This window comes from Podarcis filfolensis (genome assembly GCF_964270895.1).
Source record: "Podarcis filfolensis genome assembly, chromosome: 2".
In the NCBI taxonomy this organism is placed as follows: Eukaryota; Metazoa; Chordata; class Lepidosauria; order Squamata; family Lacertidae; genus Podarcis; species Podarcis filfolensis.
In genome coordinates this window covers 65,691,340-65,714,009 of record NC_139605.1, presented here as the reverse complement: position 1 = coordinate 65,714,009, position 22,670 = coordinate 65,691,340, and positions in this window count along the sequence as shown.

Here is a 22,670-nt window from a genome sequence, read left to right as displayed (position 1 = left end):
ACTGTATCACATTCTGTTATCAGCATCCAGCAGCCTTCATAAGATGAATTGTGCACCATTTGTCCCCTTCTCTTGCATATCCAGAGTAAAATGGTGGGGTGGAGGGGGTGGACAAAAGAGAGATGCAAAGCACTGGTTGCTCTCATAAGACTGGCCGCAAATTCTGGCCTCAACCTCCTGAAAACGGCATTTGAAAAGTAGAAAAATAAATCCATAATCAGGAAATGGACTCAACCAGAGTTATAGGACATATATACAGCATTTATATGATTGCTTCTTAAAACAACAGTGATAAGAAAAGCAAGGAAAATGAAAGATTTGGAGAACAGAAGAGGCCAACGGGGAAGGAAACCAAAATGTGCTTGCTTCAAAACACACAAACTGCTTGTGTTGCCGTAACTCCCTGCCTTTGTTTATGCTTTCTTCTGATGTCTCCACCCTGAGTGCTACATCTTGGCAACCTCAACTGGGGAAGCCAGCCCCAGGCTGTTGGGTGGGTATCTGATACTCCGAGGCAATGAAAGCGCTGGCCGGTCCAAACATCTGTAGTTTTCCAAGGTCAGCTATTGTTCAACATATTATAAATAGCCTGATGCTGGCAATAACCCCCACCCCACCCCACCATTGATTTTCCTTTCTAAATGAGAAAACAGTTGTTATTCTCCTGAGGTAAGGAACGTGAAACAAAAGAGACAGATGAGCCTGCCAGCCTACAGTGTCCTCTATCCTAAAGGCAAGACCCACCACCATTTTGTGTTGTCTACAGTGAATCCAAGTGTGCTGTAGAGTTGCCAGGTATAGAAGTTTGTGACTTAAAGACCTATGATGAGAAAGCTCTGGTGCATGAAATATGTTCCAGTTTCAGTCATATTTTTTGAGAGCCTCTCAGGTATCACAAAGGGCCCTGAGTATAGAAATAAAATGCTTATTATCATTAAGAGTCTGCAAAGCCTTAGCCACTAGTATGGACTGTGTTTCAGACTTTGCTTGAATAATGAAAGTAGAATGGTTTAACTTTTGTTAAATGGAATTTGGATGATCTCATGCATTCATTCCGCTTTGCAGTTCTAAAATATTTCCTTCAAATTAATTTTTTGGCATCATCACATGTTTTTGCAGCTATTAAGGCAAAACATAATTAATTAAAATTTCTCAGTGATTGACAGTGCAATACGAAACGTGCTAAGAGGAAGGCATGCTTGGCAAATCCACACTGTGATCAACTCCCGCCCGGAACCAATGTTCCCACTGTGGAAGGACGTGTGGATCCAGAATTGGCCTCCACAGTCACTTACGGACTCATTGTTAAAACTGTGTTTATGGAAGACAATCTTACTTGGCTATGAGTGATCGCCGAAGAAGAAGAAGAAGAAGAAGAAGAAGAAGAAGAAGAAGAAGAAGACTATATCTGCTAACAAGTGTAGTTCTGGCAATATATGTGATTGACCGTGGACCACTAAGGCTTAAATGGATTTCAGAAAAGCCTAAATAAAAATAATTAAGACCACCTATACGATAGCCTTAGGATAAAAGCCCATCTAGATTGAATTTTGAACTTATCAGGTGACAACTGAAGTGTAAAAACTGGGTGACATCCAGCCATTGTGATTACCAAAAAGAGCACTGATATTGAAAAAGGCCAGAATCATACTGCTGCCGTCCTTAATTGACGCTTGAACTGATTTTCCACTGTCTGTTCTAATGCAAGATATATTGGGTATTTGCCATACAGATGCCAAGGGAAGGAGCAACCCTGCTGTGCACCAATAAGAATGATTTATTAGTTTAGTTTAAAACATTTCTGTATCTTTCTACTCAGGAACATTGTACTTGAGGTGGCTTACAATAAAACAATGCCTCTACAGCATTGCCAATCCTATGCCAGATAGATATCCCTGAAAAGAAATGTACAGATGTTGATTGGAGCCCAAAGTGTTCTCTTCAGTGACTACCTGATCAACATCTGAAGGAGGGAGCACCTGAAGAATATCTACTCAATATAGTTGTTTGCTTTAAAATAAATAAATGGATTATAAATGGATTGTACAATTTTGTTTGCATACTCCCTGCTTCATAGACCTAAGCAATGTGGAATTAAATCTGAAGGCTTAATTGCCTCATTTCACTGCAGGGAGCATCAGGGCTGAGCGGGGCATTTAATGACTACCCTGCTCGATCATGTGCTCCACAAACGTAATAGATTGTATCCACGATCTAGACTCCTAATTACAATGAAAATGTGTTAAAAGCCCAAACTGCATCAATTAGAGCATTAGCTGCTACTATAACCTCAGTGTGCAGTGCGGCTCACTGTGGGCCTCTCACAATCTCTCTGACTCACAAGAGATATATAATTACAGCACATCCTTACCTTTTAAGCTTCCTGATGAGATATTTTCTGCTTGGAATGAGCGCCTGCCAACACGCCTCTTGAAATTTCCTGAGGAAGTCGTTAAAGGAGCGCTATGGAAATGGGGCCAATTTGTAAGGCAAAAGAAATCGCGTTCTTGCTTTCAGAAACGCGGTGGCATCAAAGGAAATTTTAAGAGCCGGATCCCCCAAATGTTCTGCCAACACAATTCTCCAAAGAGCAAGCAGGGTGGGGCACGTTCTAAATTAGAGGCATCTGTTCTGTTCCTATGTGCCTGGGTCAGTTGGGGAAGAGAAAGGGATCAGGCACACAGGAAGAAAGCATTTATATAGAAAACAGAGCCATGGCATCTCTTTTACAGATAAGAGACTAAGCAGCAGAGCAAGTCCAAGGCATTTTGCAGGCTGAGAGGAGGTCAGATGATAAGATGCCCCTCTCCTCCACAAATTCCATGTACAGAAACTAGCTGGACTGGCAATTCATCCTTACTTCAACACTGCCAATGGGAGAGCATCCTCTCCTGTATCTGAGAGGAGCGTATGGATATAAGAAGGCATCATTTTTCATACTGATCCATGTTCAGCACATGCACCGCTGTTTCCGTTCCGCTGCAGGTCAGCTTCCAAGAAAAAAATGTTACGTTATTCGTCTTGCTGTCCACCGTAGCACAATTTTACGTAAGTAATTACATAATTAAGTACGGAATACAGTGGTACCTCGAGTTACAAACGCCTCAGTTTACAAATGCTTCAGGTTACAAACTCCACTAACCTGGAGGAGTTACCTTGAGTTGAGAACTTTGCCCCAGGATGAGAACGGAAATCGTGTACAGGAGGCGCAGCGGCAGCAAGAGGCCCCATTAGCAAAAGCACGCCTCTAGTTAAGAACAGTTTCAGGCTAAGAACGGACCTCCAGAATGAATTAAGTTCGTAACTAGAGGTACCACTGTAATTACGTTGTTCCACAACATTGCTTTCAACAAAAAGCCCATTCATTTCAATGCAAAGAAAACACAATGCAAATGTGGGGAGAGGACTCAAAACAGCATCCACGGTGAATATTGACTTGTGTTCACTGGACTGAATTCCATTGCAGACATGGGACAAATAAGCCAATGTTGGCAAATTTTGATCCCGTTTCTGTTTCCAGAGGAATTCTCCAAAACCCATAGAGCAGCAAACTATTTTAAGGAGTACACTGTGTGTGGCACATACTGCTCTGTCCTCAAAACTATGCCACTATTCCACAAACACAGCCAGCATCTATAATCCACCAAAGTCATTTATCACGTATAACAGCTGCCTCATTTTGTCTAAAGCCTGAGCCACTGGGCCAGCCCTCCTGAGCAGATGTGACAATGATGGCAAAGAATGATCTCTTGAAAAGGCTTTAAATGTTCTTTAAACTGCTTGATTGGATTAGTCATGGTTCTGCTTCCACTTGTGCTTGAGCCCTTTGTCCTAAATACCTCACTGCTTGTAGGAAAGGATGGTCTCAGAAGGTTGTGGACGTCTTAAGAACCTCCAGTGAAGAAGAGGTTGGATGGCCATCTGTCATGGATGCTTTAGTTGAGATTCCTGTATTGCAGGGCTTGGATTGGATGACCCTTGGAGACCCTTCCAACTCTATGATTCTAGTGATTCTAAGATGAGACTAGGACCAGGAAGACTAGGGTTGATATCCCTATGCAACCATGAATCTCTTTGTGTAACCTTGAGCCAGTCACCATCCCTCAGCTTAATCTACCTCACATGGTGGCTGTGTGGATGAAAGGGGGAGGAAGCATGTCACCTTGAACTCCGTGTAGGTGAGTATAAACTTTTACTGATGAAAATTAAAACAAAATAATAAAATAAATTCCCCTAAGAAGAAGCTTGATCTCTGACTAGCTTACAACTCTTCAGCATAATTAAGTCTGTCATGATATTAACACGTATTTTCGTTTTAGGCAGGCTAAATCATTTCGATTACTGACACAGCACTCCCTGCCGAGAATCCCAGCAAAAGCAATTTCTGCATAGGTGTAGCCCACACATTTCATTAAAGTGTGCATCCAGGGAATTCCACCCCCCAATATTTATTGAGTACATAATTTTAAAGGACATCATTTTTATTCATCAAACTAATGAAACAAAAGCTTCACTATTTTTTTTAAATTAACAACCAAACTTTACTTTAAAAATACAAGCTTAAAAAGTGAGACACAAAATACCATTTCTTTTCTTTTCTTTTCTTTTGCTGCAGTGATAACCAAGAGTACGCAAAGATGCATTAAATTTTCATGATCTTTATTTTTAACCAAATAATGAGCTAACCCAAATTGACCAAAACTCATTATGGTTCCTACATCCTCCTGCTCTGAAATATGAGACTTCACTCACCAGGTGTTATGGACTTAAATTCCTCAAGCACATCATTGTAATTAACTGACGAAGCCAATTCTTGTTCAATGTACAAAATCAAGAGTGAGTTGGGAGGCTGCTGGGACATTGCACTTCTTAGTTTGTTTCTTTACATGTCCTAGTTTTGAAAAGGCTCTTTCACATGAACAGCCTGCAACAAATAAAACTGCAAAGCACTGAATAGATTTGTAAAAAGGCCTGGAATATGGAAGACCAATCTGATTCCTTTTAGCCAATCCAGCCACACTCTGGTGGTGTTCGTCATGCTACTTTAGGAACAAACCCATCATAACCCTAAAGCAATCTGACTTCAACCAGGTTGCCCTTCCATACTCTCTCCTCTTTGCCACAATTCCTGTTTTTCGGTACCCGCCTATGAATTTATTGCTTGTTGCTCAGGTTGCAAAATACATCACTCTCTTAGTGCATTCTACACAATGATGCTATTCTTGTCTAAGTTTATCCAATAACTTTCCCTTTCTTAAACCTTTTATTCTCTTGTTCACTTAGATAGACACCCATGTTCTTAAATTGTTGTGCCATTCAGCTATGGGAAGAGGAGGAGAAGTTTGGATTTGATATCCCGCCTTTCACTCCCTTTAAGGAGTCTCAAAGCGGCTAACATTCTCCTTTCCCTTCCTCCCCCACAACAAACACTCGGTGAGGTGAGTGAGGCTGAGAGACTTCAGAGAAGTGTGACTAGCCCAAGGTCACCCAGCAGCTGCATGTGGAGGAGCGGAGACGCGAACCCAGTTCCCCAGATTACCACTACACCACACTGGCTCTCACACAAAGGAGCAACCAGTTACATCAAGGCGATCATTCCAGGGGTGCTCAACTAGATATTTACAGAGACATGAATAAGCATCATTGCTTTGGAAGTGGTACATGACAGGAAGCATTTTCTTCAAAGGGACATTTGACCTATAATGAAGCATGAAGCAATTTGATGCAAATACAAATAGGAGTAAGAGTTAGACTGCAATGCTAGCCACACTTACCAGGGGTAAGTCTCAATGAAGAGAGTAAGATTCATTTCCAAATATAAATGCACAGGATTATGCTCCAAGGCTGAAATATAGTACAGAGCCCTTGTTTGTAAGAATCAATAGGGCCCAGAGAACCTTTTCTCCCTCAGTCTGTTTTGAATCTCTCTTCTAGAAAGAGAACTGGCTTCATAATTGCTCACTGGTTATGTTAATATCCTATATGGTATTTACAATGTGTGTTCCATTATTAACATTTTAAAGAGTTTGGAAATGCTGTTCTGATAAATTAAATTTGTGCTGGCATCCAATAATTTTTCTAAAGAATCATTAGATACGATTCACTGCACATTTTTAGAGGACTGGGGAAAATAAAATGAAATTTGCAGGAGAAATTAAGACACAATACAGGCTCCTTTATTAAATCACATGGTACCTGGTTTAGGAACTGACAACGCTAATTTGTCTAACATTTCTCTTTCGGCTGCCTAATCATTATAGAAACTTTTCAAAGGCTCTATTAGTAGACAGGAATGTCAAGTTCCTTTTTTAATTCCTCTAATTTTCTCTTATGAATTTATATTTACCCAGGGAAGAATTTGTAAAGGTTTTTTAACCACTAATCACATGCTCCAGTATTTGTGACATTTGACTGGCATAATGCATTACTGAAATGCTCTTACTAATATAGGTGGTTGAAGTAGATCAGAATGCAAGAAAAGGAGGCCTATGGTCCTCCAGATGTTGTTAGACTCCAACTCCCATCATCCCCAAGCTGCATGGTCAATGGGCAGGGATGAAGGGAGAACATCTGGTTCTGCAAGCCTGATTAATAAATGGTACCTTCCCCTTAGGGGACGCGAGTGGCGCTGTGGGTAAAACCTCAGTGCCTAGGGCTTGCCGATCGCATGGTCGGCGGTTCGAATCCCCGCAGCGGGGTGAGCTCCCGTCTTCCGGTCCCAGCTCCTGCCCACCTAGCAGTTCGAAAGCACCCCTAAAGTGCAAGTAGATAAATTGGTACCGCTTTATAGCGGGAAGGTAAACGGCGTTTCCGTGTGCTGCGCTGGTGCTGGCTCGCCAGCTGCAGCTTCGTCACGCTGGCCACGTGACCCGGAAGTGTCTCCGGACAGCGCTGGCCCCCGGCCTCTTAAGTGAGATGCGCGCACAACCCTAGAGTCGGACACGACTGGCCCGTACGGGCAGGGGTACCTTTATCCTTTACCTTACCTTCCCCTTAGAAGGATAAAGAGTATTGCTGTTAGCTTACATTTCAGACACTGATTAAGAACTTGCTCACACAACAGCCTGAGCTACATGTGTGAGAGCATTCTACTACAGTGGTACCTCTGGTTACGTACTTAATTTGTTCTGGAGGTCTGTTCTTAACCTGAAACTGGTCTTAACGTGAGATACCACTTTAGCTAATGGGGCCTCCCGCTGCTGCTGCTGTGCCACCGCAGCGTGATTTCTGTTCTCATCCTGAATCAAAGTTCTTAACCCGAGGTACTATTTCTGGGTTAGCGGAGTCTGTAACCTGAAGCGTATGTAAGCTGAAGCGTATGTAACCTGAGGTACCACTGTACTGACCATTAAGACCAGAATGCCTTCCCATTCCAGTCCCATTAACCTCTAACCATAGATTAACCCTTGTCTTGGCTGGCCTGTCTCTTTCTTCTTCTTATGGTGCTGAAAATTATGGGGTTTGGCCTGCCGTAATCATTGTATACATGCCTTTGACTTCGGACTGCAGCAAAACTATTGGGTATATTTTATTTCAACAATCTGTGGAAGTACCAAGCATAATTGGGTCTAATCCTTTAAAAAAAGGGGTGTTTGACTTAGTTCTAGTCCACGCAGAGTTGGTGTTAAATCTTGGCATCATCTCTGTGCTTTGCCTCCACAAAAGGTCCAAATATGCAGGAAAGTGCTCCAGCCAAGGTGATTTTCTAACCCCATCGAGATAATTGCATTTAGTTTTATGTCTTCACTCTTCTTCTGAGAAAGCGCAGACCTTCTGACTCTAGAAATTGCAAATAACAAATTTTAAAAATGAAAGGGCATTAAAGGACAATTCTCCTTTAAGAGAGCACATAAGCCCGTGAAGTTCCAAAGGTAATTGTGAAATGTAGTCCAAAGGAACATTCCCAATTACACTTGGCATTTCAGATTAGCTGACTCTTGCTAAACAAATGACATAATTTGTGGCATTGGCTGTAAAACGTTGACTGTAAACAAAAGCGCATTATGCTTTTTTATCATTCTGACTCAATCAAGAAAGAGAAAGGGGGAGATTTGATATGACTCAGCATCAAAGTTATTTGGTATATCAAACAAATTATGCTTGGTACTTCCACAGATTGTGGTTGACATAAAATATACCCAATAGTTTTGCTGCAGTCCAAAGTCATGTATACAATGATTATGGTAAGGACAAAAGTTCATCCCACTTCCCACAGGAGCTAACCAACTGACTTCAGAAAGTCCAAAAGCAGAGCCTGAAAGCAATAGTCCTTTTCTGGAAGGCTCCAGACGTGGTCTGAATGCTCAAGTCACTGAGTATTCTCCAAATATTTGTTATCTGTATTTGTATGATAAATGTGTTCAGTTTGACAGTATCTGAAGCTAGAGAAATGCTACTGAGTGACAGAGAGGAGGTGGAATTCCTCAATACCTACTTGGCCTCTGTCTTCACCCAAAACGAAAGCAATGCCCAACCTGGTGATAACAGAATAAATGGTGCATGGAATCAGCTGCAGCCCAAGATAGGAAAACAGGTAGAAAGGGAACACCTAGATACTTTAAATGAATTCAAATTTCCAGGGCCTGATCAGCTGCACTCAGGGGTACTTAAGGAGCTTGCCATAGGAGCCAGCTCCTAGGGGCCAAGATCCCTTCATATCCCTCACCAAAATATTTAAATGGTGCCATTCATTGCCATTCAAATGCTTGCAACCAATATCAGGAAAGGGCCTTGGAACTGATAATTAAACAGTTGGTCTGTGAACGCTCAGAAGAGGATGCTGTGATTACTAAGACTCAGTCTGGGTTTCTCGAAAACAAATCACACCATACAAATCTCATTTCTTTTGGGGGGGGAAATAGAATTACAAGCTTGATGGATTGGGGGGATGCTATGGACATAGAGTATATTTTGATTCTGTAAGGCTTTTGACAAAGTCCCCCATGATCTTCTTCCAGAGAAGCTGGTAAAATGTGGGCTGGACGAGGTAACTGTTTGGTAGATTTGTAGATGGTTGACTGACTGAACTCAGAGTGCTCACTTATGGTTCCTTGCCATCCTGGACAAAAGAATTTGGATTCAATATGGCTTTAACAAATTGGAGAATTGGGCCCAAACTAACATAATGAACTTCAACAGGGATAAATGTAAGGTTCTGCACTTAGGCAGGAAGAACCAGATGCAGAAATATAAGATGGGGGACGCCTGGCTTGCCAGTAGTACATGTGAAAAGGATCTAGGTATCTTAATAGACCACAAGCTTAACATGAATCAACAGTGTGATGCAGCAGCAACAAAAAAAGCCAATGTTTTTCTAGGCTGCATCAACAGAAGTCTAGGGTCCAGGTCAAGGGAAGTAATAGTACTGGAGTATTGTGTCCAGTTCTGGGGGCACCACATTTTAAAAGTTTGAATGTGTGCAGAGGAAGGTGACCCAGATGATCAAGGGTTTGGAAACCAAGACTTATGAGGAACAGTTGAGGGATCTGTGTATGCTTCGCCTGGATCAGAGGAGATGGAGAGGAGAAATGATAGCCATTTTCAAATATCCAAAGGATATGGAAGATACAGCAAGCTTATTTTCTTCTGTTCTGGAGGCTAGGACCTGAACCAAGGGCTTCCAGTTACAAGAAAGGAGATTCCAACGAAACATCAAGAAAAACTTTCTGGCAATAAGAGCTGTACGACAGTGGAACGGACTTCCTTGGAAGATGGTGGACTCTCCTCCATTGGAGGTTTTTAAGCAAGTTTCAGTTGGATGGCCATCTGTCATGGATGCTTTAGCTGAGATTCCTGCAGTGCAGGGGGCTAGACCAGATGACCCGTTGGTCCTCTTTGAACCCTACAATTCTATGATTCTATGAACACAATACGATTAGCCCATGGGGGAACTTTCCATAACTGCTGTTGCTAGGTGAACTTTAAAGTATCTTCCCTTAAATAATAATTATTATAGCAACAATTCTGGCTCGTCTGCCTCCTGAATATGTAATTGAATGCAATTATGGGACTAATATTGAAATCTGAGAATTAGAAAACCATGTTCATTAAACCTGCAAGTTTAACAATTCTAAGCCTTGGATAGACTTCTAATTGATTGCCGACTCACAAAAAGAACAAAGCAAGTTGGGATAACCAATTTCTCTGCTTCTACAGATCATAACTTACAGGCGTTAAGGACCACTTGTGCAGAGGGTCATTGTACAATACAGGTTCCAGTCCTCATTAGAGATTTTATTTTTTTCCAGAGTGAGTGTTGACTTCAAGGTTTGCTTATGAATATTTATTTATTTATTTACTTATAGCAGAGGGTGTAGGCCCCTTTTCAGCCCGAGCATCACATTCCTTCCCCTGGCAACCTTCCAAGAGCCACATACCAGGAGGTGATGCAACAAATAAGAACCGAAGAAGAGCCCTGCTGGATCAGGCAGTAGGACCATCTACTTCTAGCATCCTGTCCTCTCCAAAGGCCAGCCAGATGCCTCTGGTGGGCCCCAAAACAGGAGCTGAGTGCAACAGCGCTCTCCCCACTTGTGATTCCCAGCAACTGGTATTTAGAGGCATGTTGTCTCCGACAGTGGAGGAAGGATGTAGTCATTTGGCTATTAGCCCATGACAGCCTTATCCTCCATGCATTTGTCTTGTTTTTCAAAGCCATCCAAGTTGATGGCCATCTTGGAACATGTGCATGATCAGCCCCGATGCTGTCAAATCAGAGGAGTTGAGATCTAGCAGATTGGGGATCCAGCAAGTCCTGTGCTGGCTCAGACACTCTCTGGAATGCCCCATTTTGGAGTATTCCAAGGACTGCCACCAGCAGGGACCCTTCTGGCAACCAGGCAGTTAGCAGAAGGGGAAGCTCCACACTGGGCACCTCCACCCAGCCCATCAAGTCTTGCCCCAGCCTGGTGCCAAGGGGGGTTGAATTATATCTTAATTTACATATATACAGCAGTTTGTTTAATTCTTAAAGCTTTATTGATTTTGTTGGATAAAAGTGACAATTCATAGGGAAACAATCCAAAAAGAGCCACCTACTTGGCAAATTTCACACATTTTACTTCTTTCTGAGAAAGAGCAGAAGGATCTTATACTAGGCTCTCATACCACTTTTTCTATAATGGCATCAGAGTGAGCTACATTATTATTCATGCTTGGTTGTTAATCATTTCACCCTAAGAAATCCCAGCCACCAACACCATTTTCTGTTGCAGGAGAGGCCTAGGTTAAGTGTGCATATGTTGACAAGGATGAACCAGCCAACTCTGCAAACATTTTTTCCATATATCTATGATTTTAAGATAATTAGGTGGAGCTCTATTGCCTTGAGAAAACCAATCCTAGTACATCATTTTCCAGATAGTAGGGTTTCTGCCATCTTCTTTCTTAAAATACCCTTCATTCTCACATATTCTGTCATCTGGTTCATAGCTCAGTAAATATAGTATTTTTGAATCTGAAGAGAAGAGAATCAGCTCTGTTCTCTAACATGATCTGTCACTAAACCCTTACGGAATGGAACTAGACATCAACTAGTATCTAAACGCTGTGTGCTGTTTACATCATGGATCCTTTTCCTGCCTTCACCCCACATTAATTTCCATTCCAACTTGTCCTCATCACACTCAGTGCTGTTTCTATCCATGGCGGTAGAATTTTACACAAGTAGTTGTGTAATTAATGACTTGTGTCATTATGCTATTCCATATCATTTATTTCAATGCAAAAGAAACACGGTGGGAATTATGGTGGACTGAGTATATTTGCTGCATTGATTTTCATTCCAAGCGTGGAACGAATCAGCAAACATGAGCAATTTCTGCTTCTGTTGGAATTCTCCTACAACCCCAGCTCCTCATACCCCAAAGCCTCTGTAAAGGGTCAGGAGCTGTGTCTTATGGGCTGCTGTATGATGGTAGAGAGGATGGGGAAGTTATGCAAAATCAGGTGGAAGTACCTTGTGTGGATGATTTCTTTCTCCCCCAGCAGCTCCTGTGTCAGAGGCCACTTTGTTCATGAGAGGCCATGGACTATAGTGGTCGGGGGGGGGGGCAGGAAAAAATGCATTGCACAAATGGCCTCCTGATAATAACACAACTTTTGGATACCACCTAGATGCCTTTTTCAGATTTCCTCCCAGCACAAAATAAAGCCACAGAAAATACAGTTTCAAATGGAAGGGGTGTGTGTGTGTGTGTGTGTGTGTGTGTACAAAGGAGCTTCTTAACACCTTCTTTATGTCACTATATATCTAATGCCCTCCCCCAAATGCTTTTCATTCTGCCAGTGAAAAGATACAGGTATGCAACATGTTTTAAATCCTGCCAACCTGAGATCATGAATCCCATATCGTCTCTCTTGGCAACAAGAAGAGCACTCAACCTAAGCCCTAAGCATTTTGGAGTGCTGTGGCACACATGTTTTGCAGATGAAATAACTTCATTCCAGGACACTTCATTAAAGAAAGGGAAAGCAGTCATGAAGTAACAAGCAAAGCGAGGAGTTAACAAGAGCAGAGGGTAACTGAATTTGGGCAACTGGGTTAGCAAGACATATCCTTCAGGTGAGGCAGACTCACTGGTGAGAGAAACATAAACAGATGTGGAATCTGGCACCTGAAACCGAAAGGCAGTTCGTAATTAAGTAATGTTGGCACAAAAACCATGGCTGAGGATGTTGCTTCTGAACATGAAAGAGCAACTGTTCTGTTCTGGTGCCACACCCAGTACAGGCCTTAATGAGCCCAAGCATCAGAAAAATTCTTCTCAGGTATTTGTGGTTCCTAAAAAGAATTGTTATTTCTAATATTTATAGGAATAAAAACTCTTTACATGCCATATTATATAAATTAATTACACCATCATATCTGAGCTCTTGAGAACCACCTAAAACCTAGGTTGAGCCACTCAAGTTTTCCTGGGCCTTAGTCAATGGCATTTCATAGAGCAGCCATTGACTCATAAGCCCTAAAATGGTAGTAATATTGGTTAGGTCCACTGACTTAGAAATATTAATAGCATTTGAAATGTTCTCTCCTATTCCAAAGTCCATGATTGCAAATTAGCTTGTTCAGCAGAGTTGCCACATAACCAGCCTTTGATAACGTTGACCATCTTCCAGTCTCTAAGGCTATGTACATGTTAGCAGCTAGGTTGTTCTTTTTCTCAATTCAGATCAAAGCTGGTTTGAGGGGAAATGCAGCATTTCATAAGAAATGACAGGATAGATATGGGTTGTGGTTAATGTCACGTACACACAGCTTCCCCAACCAGCAATGGGAGTACACCGGGTGCAAAGTAAATGGACGTGTGTACCCAGCTGAAGTCTGCAATCCTACAGGATACTTACTTACCTTGGAGTAAGCCGCACTGAACTCAAGACTTACTGATGAATAAACATGTATGGGACTGAGGGATTTTCAACATGACTGGCAGCAAAGTATCTAGGATTTTAGCCACCAAAAATTGAATCTGGGAACTTGTGCATGCAAACCACGTGCTCTGTCACTGAGCTCAGGGGTGTAGGAAGGGGTGGGGGGGTGCAGTCAGACCCAGGTGTCATCCTTGAGGGGGGTGACAAAATGGCACACCACGGGGGTGGCACTTTCCGCAGGGCCTGGCCTGCAGCGCGCCGGAGCCACGCTTCTCTCCTGGGAGTGACGCAGTGGTTCGGGGCCCAGCACTGCCCGAAAAGGCAGCGTGGGGCTTGCGTCTGCCAGGCAGACTCCATGGGCAGCTCATTGTGTCGCCCCCCTGGGTACATCGCCCTGCCCACATGGGCTGCTCGCCCCGCTCCCACCGCTCTGGGTTCCAAAGCGGCTAGCTATGCCCCTGACTGAGTTACAGCCTTCATGCCTAAGCACCAGCGCTGGGGAACAGCAGTGTCCATGGGGGTAGGTAGAGCTGCAGAGAGGAAGAGAATACAACCTTATACCTTGCTGCAGTGTCAACAGCAGACAGGATCTGCGAGGAAATAATAAATATGTTATTAAGATATTTTATAAACAATTATTTAAAAGGCCATCTTTATGTGACCTGTGTACCAGCCTTGAGCAAAGCCCAGAAACAGGCTTGGAGGACGGTATTCTACGCAGTTTGGTGCATCAGCGACGTGCAGGAAAAATCTAATGAGTGTTATTGAGTTCTCTGCACACACACACAACAACAAAATCCAACATTGCATGTTTGTCTACAAGTACAAACACCCAAACCCCACCCACATTCCACTCTGGAACTGCTGAAATGGCATGCAGAGAAGTGCTACAATAATTATAGTTTATAACTCTTCTGTATATTAATCTGGCATCTGAGATCTAATCACATGGTTTCGAAGGCTATATTTTTCCCAGGGTGTTTGAACATGGTGTAGCATTCCGGAATGAACTCTTGTGTTGGGCCTGCTTGTGGTTTGCAATACTTATGGGCCAACATGATGCTGTCTTTTTATCAAATCTCTAAGAGCGCCCTACTTCTTCTTTTTCTTTTTGGAAATCATTTTTATTTGATTTTGCAAATACAATTTTGTAACAATCCAAATGCATATCCATATATAGAGATTACTCTGAATCTCAAGATGTACCCCCCCCCATCCCCTTCATGGATCCTATTGTCAACATTTAAAACTGCATATTCTATATTTTATATCAATCCATATTGTCCATAATGTTTGTTACATTACAAGTGAGATTAAAATCCTGCTAATGCTTTCATCTGCTTGCAGTGGTCTCTCAAATAAATATAAATTTTCCCCTCTCTGTTTTACAGTTTTTGTCCTCTTGGTTCCTGAGCTTTCCAGTCAGCTTTGCCATCTTGGTGTAGTCCATCAGCTTCGCTTGCCATTCCTATCTGGTAGGGACTTATTCTTCTTTCCATCTCTGGCCTAGTAGTGGCTGTTGTCACATACATAAAATACCTTTTCTGCTCCTTTGGAATGTTGGTACCTATAATTCCTAATTAAAAAAGCTTCTGTTATTTTTTAACAAAAGTTATTTTGAATATTTTTTCATTTCATTACAGTGGTACCTCGGGTTAAGAACTTAATCCGTTCTGGAGGTCTATTCTTAACCTGAAACTGTTCCTAACCTGAGGTACCACTTTTGCTAATGCGGCCTCCCGCTGCCTCTGCGCCGCCACCACACAATTTCTGTTCTCATCCTGAAGCAAAGTTCTTAACCCAAGGTACTATTTCTGGGTGAGCAGAGCCTGTAACCAGAAGCGTCTGTAACCTGAAGCGCCTGTAACTCAAGGTACCACTGTATATATCATCTCCCAGAAAGCTTTTGTTACCTTACATGACCACTCTAAGAATGCCCTACTAACTTTCTCCAACTGTTGTTGCTTCATTAACTTGCGCAGTAAGGAGCGTATCAGAGTAGCAGATTCTCTGCTGTTGTTGTCTCAGCAATCCCATGTGCAAACTCCCATTGAATTTACTTCTTAGGATTTCCTTCTAAGTGAACATGCGTGAGATTGCACTGCCAGTGGCTATTTTAAAAAGTGATACAAGAACACGATCTTTCATTCTTACAAAGCATCAGCTTTCTTGAATAATCCAGGATTTTATTAATAGGGCATTATCCGGCATTTTGCCGGTGTCTTTTTGGGCTCCTGTCATTTCTTTTTTCACTCTTCCATTCCTGAGTGGAGGAAACTTTAAGAAAATGTTTCCTTGTGAGAGAAAGGCTAGAAAGCATGTCTTGACTTCATGTTAATTGTTTACAGAATGATCAGGTTGAACACGAATTATAATGTCACAAATGCAAGGGTGCCTCTAGATTGTCGGTGTTTTCTGGGAGGGATTCAAGTGCATATTGGAAATTTAAATTTGAGAAATTCAAGTGGATTAAAGTGCTCTGACACCCTGACACAACAAATCCCCATTTTTGAAACACGGACTTTTCGCAGTCAGGAAAGTGACAGGGAAATGCATTGACGTGGAGGATGGGATTAATGGGAAGATGTATAATGACCCAGCAAGTAGCACTGTGACAGTGGAGATGGATCCTGCTCTACAAAGTTCCTGAGTAATTAATAAATTAATTTAAGTTTTTTTCTGGATTTTTTCTTATGTCAAATTTATTTTTCTGTAGAATACAGAAAGAACAACATCTTTAAGGACACCATGTGAGTCAACAGGAAAACTGTTTCCTATGAATTGAGGATATGAAATGTTATGTTCATAAGGAAATGCCCTTTCCCCCCCAACTCTCCATGTGTAAAAAATGAATTGCCTTTCTCCATATGTGACATTCAACTGTGTTAGATAATCTCACCCTTTACATACCCAATCAATCACTACATTCTGCAGGAGGAGGCACCTTGCAGACACCATCCTATAAGAAGGTCCATTCTGCACAATGTTGGAATAGGGCTTTTAATGTGATGGCCCCTACGCTTTGGAACTCCCTCCCATTGTATAACAGACAGGCACCTTCTCTACTGTATTTTTGGCACCTGTTAAAGATGTTCCTTTTGAAGACAACGATGAAGAAGAAGAAGAAGAAGAAGATTTCTAAATGGAGATCTTTATTCCACTTGGATTTGAAATAATTTTATGTATGCCACATGCAATTGTTTTAACTATTTTTATATATTTAACTGTTTTATATATTCTCTTAAAAGAAAACTTTGTAAAGGCTACCCTGAAAACCCAAGAACACAGAGAATTACCGGGGGGGGGGGATAAAGACATTTATTAAAATATTGAGTTATCAAAGAAAACTTATGTTTTATCATTATGAAAGATGGTTTAGTTGCATCACTTTATCATCTCACTCAAAGCACCTGGAATCTTCCATTGAGCTTATTGTTTTGTTTGTTACAAAGTTAAGTACTTTTGTTTTTTATACTGATCCTAGGATGAAGGGCAGTATAAAAATACAGTGGTACCTCGGTTACCGAACGTAATCCGTTCCGGAAGACCGTTCGGCTTCTGAAACATTTGACAACTGAGGCACAAAGGCAGGTCTGCAAAGGCAATGGAGAAAACTGGGGAAAAAACAAAACACAGCGGAAGCCATTTGACTTCCGGGGCGCGTTCAAAAATGGAAGCATTTACTTCCGGGTTTTCAGCATTTGGAAACTGAAACGTTCAGCTTTCGAGATGCTTGAAAACTGAGGTACCACTGTTTAATAATAATAATAATAATAATAATAATAATAATAATAATAGACAATGCTATGGCTGCATGCTCCCACATGAGGCATTGGCCTGCCTCAATCCCAAACTGTGGACAGCACAGAAAAAAGGAATTTAATTTCTGCTTTATAAAAAAAGGCATATCAGCAGAATTAAAACAAGTCAAGATGCAGTCCAAACTTATAAGGTACTTCCAAGGAATTACCTTGGCAAGATTCCACATTCATTTTAATCTAATTGTTACTGTTGTCAGAGCAAATAAAACAAATTTATGCAGTCACCCTATCTATTCCATTCAGCAAGTAATCTGACAGATAGCCCTATGCTTAACTCAGTGCAAAACAGACTGTAGGTTTTGTCTGACCTTTTGAGAAGATTATAAGGACTTGTTAAATCCTCTCTCCTCTACAGAGGTAAACTTGTCTTATAACCTGCCTTACAATAGTGTCTGTCTATGACCATGGCTGCTATAATTTGGAATCAGAGGGTTGTGAAGTGTACATTTAATTTAATGAAGTTAAATAACTTTCCAGACAATGGTTCTATTTTATAAATCTAAACTGGGGGAAGTCTTGCCAATAAATCCCAAGGTGTGTCCATATCTTAAATTCTGTATTTAGTCTGAGTTTTGGCAGACGAGGGCCTCAGCTAGATTAAACAGAAAACCACAATGCTGATTAAACCTAGTGACTACGTACTACAGCCAAAAACTTTGTCTAAGCTTCTTTAAAACAGACATGTTCCCCAAGACAGATGGGAATTTGCTGTTTTCTGTAAACTATAGCTTGATCCAAAAAAAATGTATAATGCAAAGGTTCTTAAAAAGCAACAGAACATTCTCGAATCTCCACCCTAAGGGGAGGGGGGCGTTTTTTGCAGAAAGATCCCAGAAATGTTGCTTGGACAATTTCAAGCTCTTTTGTATTGTCCAAACACAATATTCTGGTACATCAAGCAAGGGTTGACCACTTATTGTTTAACTGATTGCATGCTAAAGCGAGGGATGATTTTGGCACTGGCTGGGAACCAGTTCTCAACTAACTTGAGGACATTCTGCTTTGAGCTGTCCCTAAAAGGTGTGAGAGGGCTGAGGTGGGTTGCTGAATTACCTTGCGAGTGACAATTTGTTGAGAATGATGGATATGAAGACAACAATGTGTCTTCAATTTTAAAATAGAAGTGGCTCAATAGAGCAGGGATCCTCAAACTAAGGTCTGCGGGCTGGATAAGGCCCGAGGGACTTATTTATACAGCCCGCAGCGACCCTCACCACCCGCTGCCTCCACCCGCTCTTACTGGTGCTGCACTGCACAGCTGCCCACTTCCAGGTCGGAGGAGCACTGGAAATAGCTTGTGCGCAAGCGTTGTTTGTGCATGTGCAAGCGTTATTTCCGGTGCACATCCGGGTCGGAGGAGGCCTGTGCACATGCGCACAAGCTATTTCCGGTGCTCCTCCGACCCAGAAGTGCACCAGAAATAGCGTGTGCGCATGCATATGGGCACGCGCTCCCCCGCCTTCCGGCCCGCCGCGTGATCAGCGCTGGAGACACCATCCCCAAGGCGCAGTAAGTTTGCTGACCCCTGCATTAGAGGGAAGGACGCAATGGCATCTTCTCAGCAGTGTCAGGTTTCATTGCTTTTACAGCTGTGTTATATGTGCATTTCTTACAACTACACAGCCTGGAAAAGTAATCCCTCCCTTTCTGCCCCTTTCTCCTCAGCCAACCAAAGAGGAGCGAAGCATGAATACTAGATGAATTACTGGAGAACTCTGGTCAACCCCTTCCATTCTCTTCTACACCAGAGGCATTTTGGAACAATCTTCCATCATTTCCACGAGAGAAAAATAAAGCTCTATCTCTCAGATAACTTTTCAGTTTGTAATATAATTACGGCTTCCCTGGCCATCACAAACAGAACGAGGTTGGCTGTACTGTGTAGGGTGTATGTCAAAGAGAGAAAGAAGCTTACTCTCATGATCAGAAAAATAACTTAGCCACAAACACATAGATTAACGAATGCCACATTGCATTAAAAGAGCAGGATATAAATGTTCTGAAATAAATAACTAGATGTTCATAATATGCTTACGTCTACATATCACTGTCCATGCAACAAATATGTAGAAAACAGTCAACATTTTTGCATGAGGTGGGAAACCAGTGTAATGTTGGGCTGTGGTTAGGGAGTCTTGAATTAAATCCTCATGCAGACACGAGGCTCACACTTAATGGTCTTGAGCAAATTCAGCTTAAAATACCACATAGGAGGTGTTTAAGGATAAAATGGGATAGCCCATGTATCCAATCTTGAGCTCTTTGCATCAATAGTAGGGTCAACTGTGATTCATTTTTAAGAGACAGGGGTTCAAAGGCATGCACGCCAAGTCCTTCTGTGTGCACACTGGGGGTGGCTGTTCTTTCTTTCTGGCAGCAGTGTACCCCATTTAGGCATTGAAAAGGAGGCGTTAAAAAGCCCCTGTGTATGTCTAGAACAGCATATGCAACACTCTGGATTCCAGATTACATATTGCAAAGCTTCTTGTTTATTCCCAGGCACTAATAGAAACTGATATGTAATGAAAAGAAGCAACGAGTTGGGTACAATCACATAGTGACTTTCTTATAGCTTCAAACACATAAAAAACTTGGAAAATCGTTGATGGGTTTTTGTGTTATGAACATTATAGTTCAGATTCTCCTCCCCCATTGCCATGCTGAAGATTGACACCCATTGACACTGTTTTTGATCATTGCTGATAACTGAACTGTACAGACGTTTATATGTGGTTTATAGTTCAATCAAAGAACATAGAAAGAGATTCATGGTATTAAGGCTAAAGTAAAAGTGGAACTACATTCAAAGTGATAGAAATAATTTCTCCCCAGTTTTTTCGTTTTGTGATCTCCAGTAAACCAATCATTTCCCCTATATCTATCTATTAAGTGAAAATGCCTCCTAGAGTTATAATTCACAACTTGCAAAGTGTTCAATATCACTTGATTAACACACTTGAAAAATTGCTTCATTATGATAATGCATTCAGCACACCAAAACAAAAAAAAAATTTTTTCCTTCCAGTAGCACCTTAAAGGCCAACTAAGTTAGTTCTTGGTATGAGCTTTCATGTGCATGCACACTTCTTCAGATACACTGAAACAGAAGTTGCCAGATCCTTCTATATAGTGAGAAGGTGGGGAGGGGTATTACTCAGAAGGGTGGTGGGAATGGGTGATTGGCTTAAGAGTCGTCAACAGGCTCATCACAGCTATCTGCCAATAGAAGAAGTGTGCATGCACATGAAAGCTCATACCAAGAACTAACTTAGTTGGTCTTTAAGGTGCTACTGGAAGGAAAAAAAATTTTTTTTGTTTTGACTATGGCAGACCAACACGGCTACCTATCTGTAATCAGCACATCAGTGGCAGAAGTCTGACCTGTAACAGGATTTGTACTGGAAATCACGCTTGCAAAACTTAGGAGGCTTTCCCGTCGTTGTCTCCCCCCCCCCCCATTTTCCATTACATTGACAATCTGCTTCCTCTTAAAGCACAAGTAATGTGATGTAGCACTTAGAAGCAAAAATGTCAATGTAAGTATTCTCCAACACAATATTTTAATAAACTCATGGCATTCTGGTTAAAATTAAATTAGTTTAATATTTTTTAATACAGAACTTTCATCTAGTCACTTCAATGATATTTAAATAAAAAATGTTGCCACATAGGGGAAATGAATGTTATGAAGAGTACAGTGGAGAGGGCAAACAAGTACACAAACAATGATCAGATGGGCTGGGAGGAGAAACCCTCTTTGCTAATATATGCCGGATGCCGCAACAAATGCCGTACCTTTCAATCTTCTTAATCAACTCATATGCATTTACAGTCCCCAAAAAGCAAAGCATAGCTTGGGTTCCCATCTCAGGTTAGTTTCCATTTCAATATTTATCTGTGGCATATAATATGAGCCTATAATTTTATCACTCTGCTTCAGCTAGTTTTATCAGGAATATTTGTGCGGTGGTTTTTTTTTTTAATCAAAAGCTTCTTGTGACAATGCAGTTATATACTGTTAGCACTTCCTCTGCTTGGCCAGTGATTATTGGCAAGGTTGAAGGCTTTGTCTGCCAAATTTGTATCCCTGTTGATGGACCAGCAAGCTTGAGCCTGCCGGGAACTGTCATCCTTAACAGAGGGTTTTGTTTTTTTCTCGTCAGACAATGGTCTCTACGTATGAGGCAGTGTCTCTGTGTTCTGGGTCAATGGATTTTGCACACTGACAAATCCAGAATGTCTTTTTTCATTCTTTATCTTGCTGGTCTTCTCTAAGGTATGTTAGAAGGCTTACCTTTTGCTAACAATCTCTGTATTTCCTCAGCTTTAAAATGTAGAAGTGCTTGTGTCTGATCAGCAGCCAGCTCTGCTGTGTGTTCCTCACAATTTTGTGAAAATGCTTAGAAATACAGTCATACCTCGGGTTGAATGTGCTTCAGGTTGAGCGCGTTTGGGTTGTGCTCCGTTGCAACCTGGAAGTAACGGAGCGCGTTACTTCTGGGTTTTGCCGCTCGCGCATGCGCAGACACTCAAAATGACATCACGCACATGCGCAGAAGCGGCGAAACGCAACCCACGCACGGGCAGATGCCTCTTGCGTTCCATTCGGGATGTGAACGGGGCTCCGGAACTGATCCCGTTCGCATCCCGAGGTACCACTGTAATGATTTGTTTTGGTCTTTGCTGGCTTGACATGTTTTGCAAATGTATCCATTTTACAGTGGTACCTCTGGTTACGTACTTAATTCGTTCCAGAGGACCGTTCTTAACCTGAAACTGTTCTTAACCTGAAGCACCACTTTAGCTAATGGGGCCTCATGCTGCCGCCGCACGATTTCTGCTCTCATCCTGAAGCAAAGTTCTTAACCCGAGGTACTATTTCTGGGTTAGCAGAGTCTGTAATCTGAAGCGTATATAACCTGAAGTGTATGTAACCCGAGGTTGTGAGATTCCAGGGGTTCCAGGCGTGCTTTACCCAGGATTCATGTTTCCTTTTAGAAATGAGGCCCAGGGGATACGGTGGTATCTTTATTATCTATGGTTTATTTTGTCTTTATGATCTATGGTTTATTTACACACATATATACAAACTGAGCCTGCGATAGTGGGGTTCACAGCATTAACCCCCCCCCAAGGGTCTTGTTTCTTCCATAGCCATAGCCTTGCATTCAAACAGAAATCAACCATTGCTGTGCCTCTCTGCTTTCCAGCTTTTCCTCTCGGTGACATCACACTCCTTTACTCTAAATAACAATGTAAACAATACATAAAATTCAAAACCACACGGCATGTGATATGGCTAAACTTCTAAGTAAGATGTATGGAGTCCATACTGTCTGAAAATCATACTTGGGGCCTCTTCTATGGGAGCTATTTTCATGCCCATACAGGTAGAGAGAATAATTGATTTCTTTTAGAAAGAGAGGAATCAATGCACTCTGCAAAACTGCACACTTTCCTAAATAAGAGGCTGTAGGA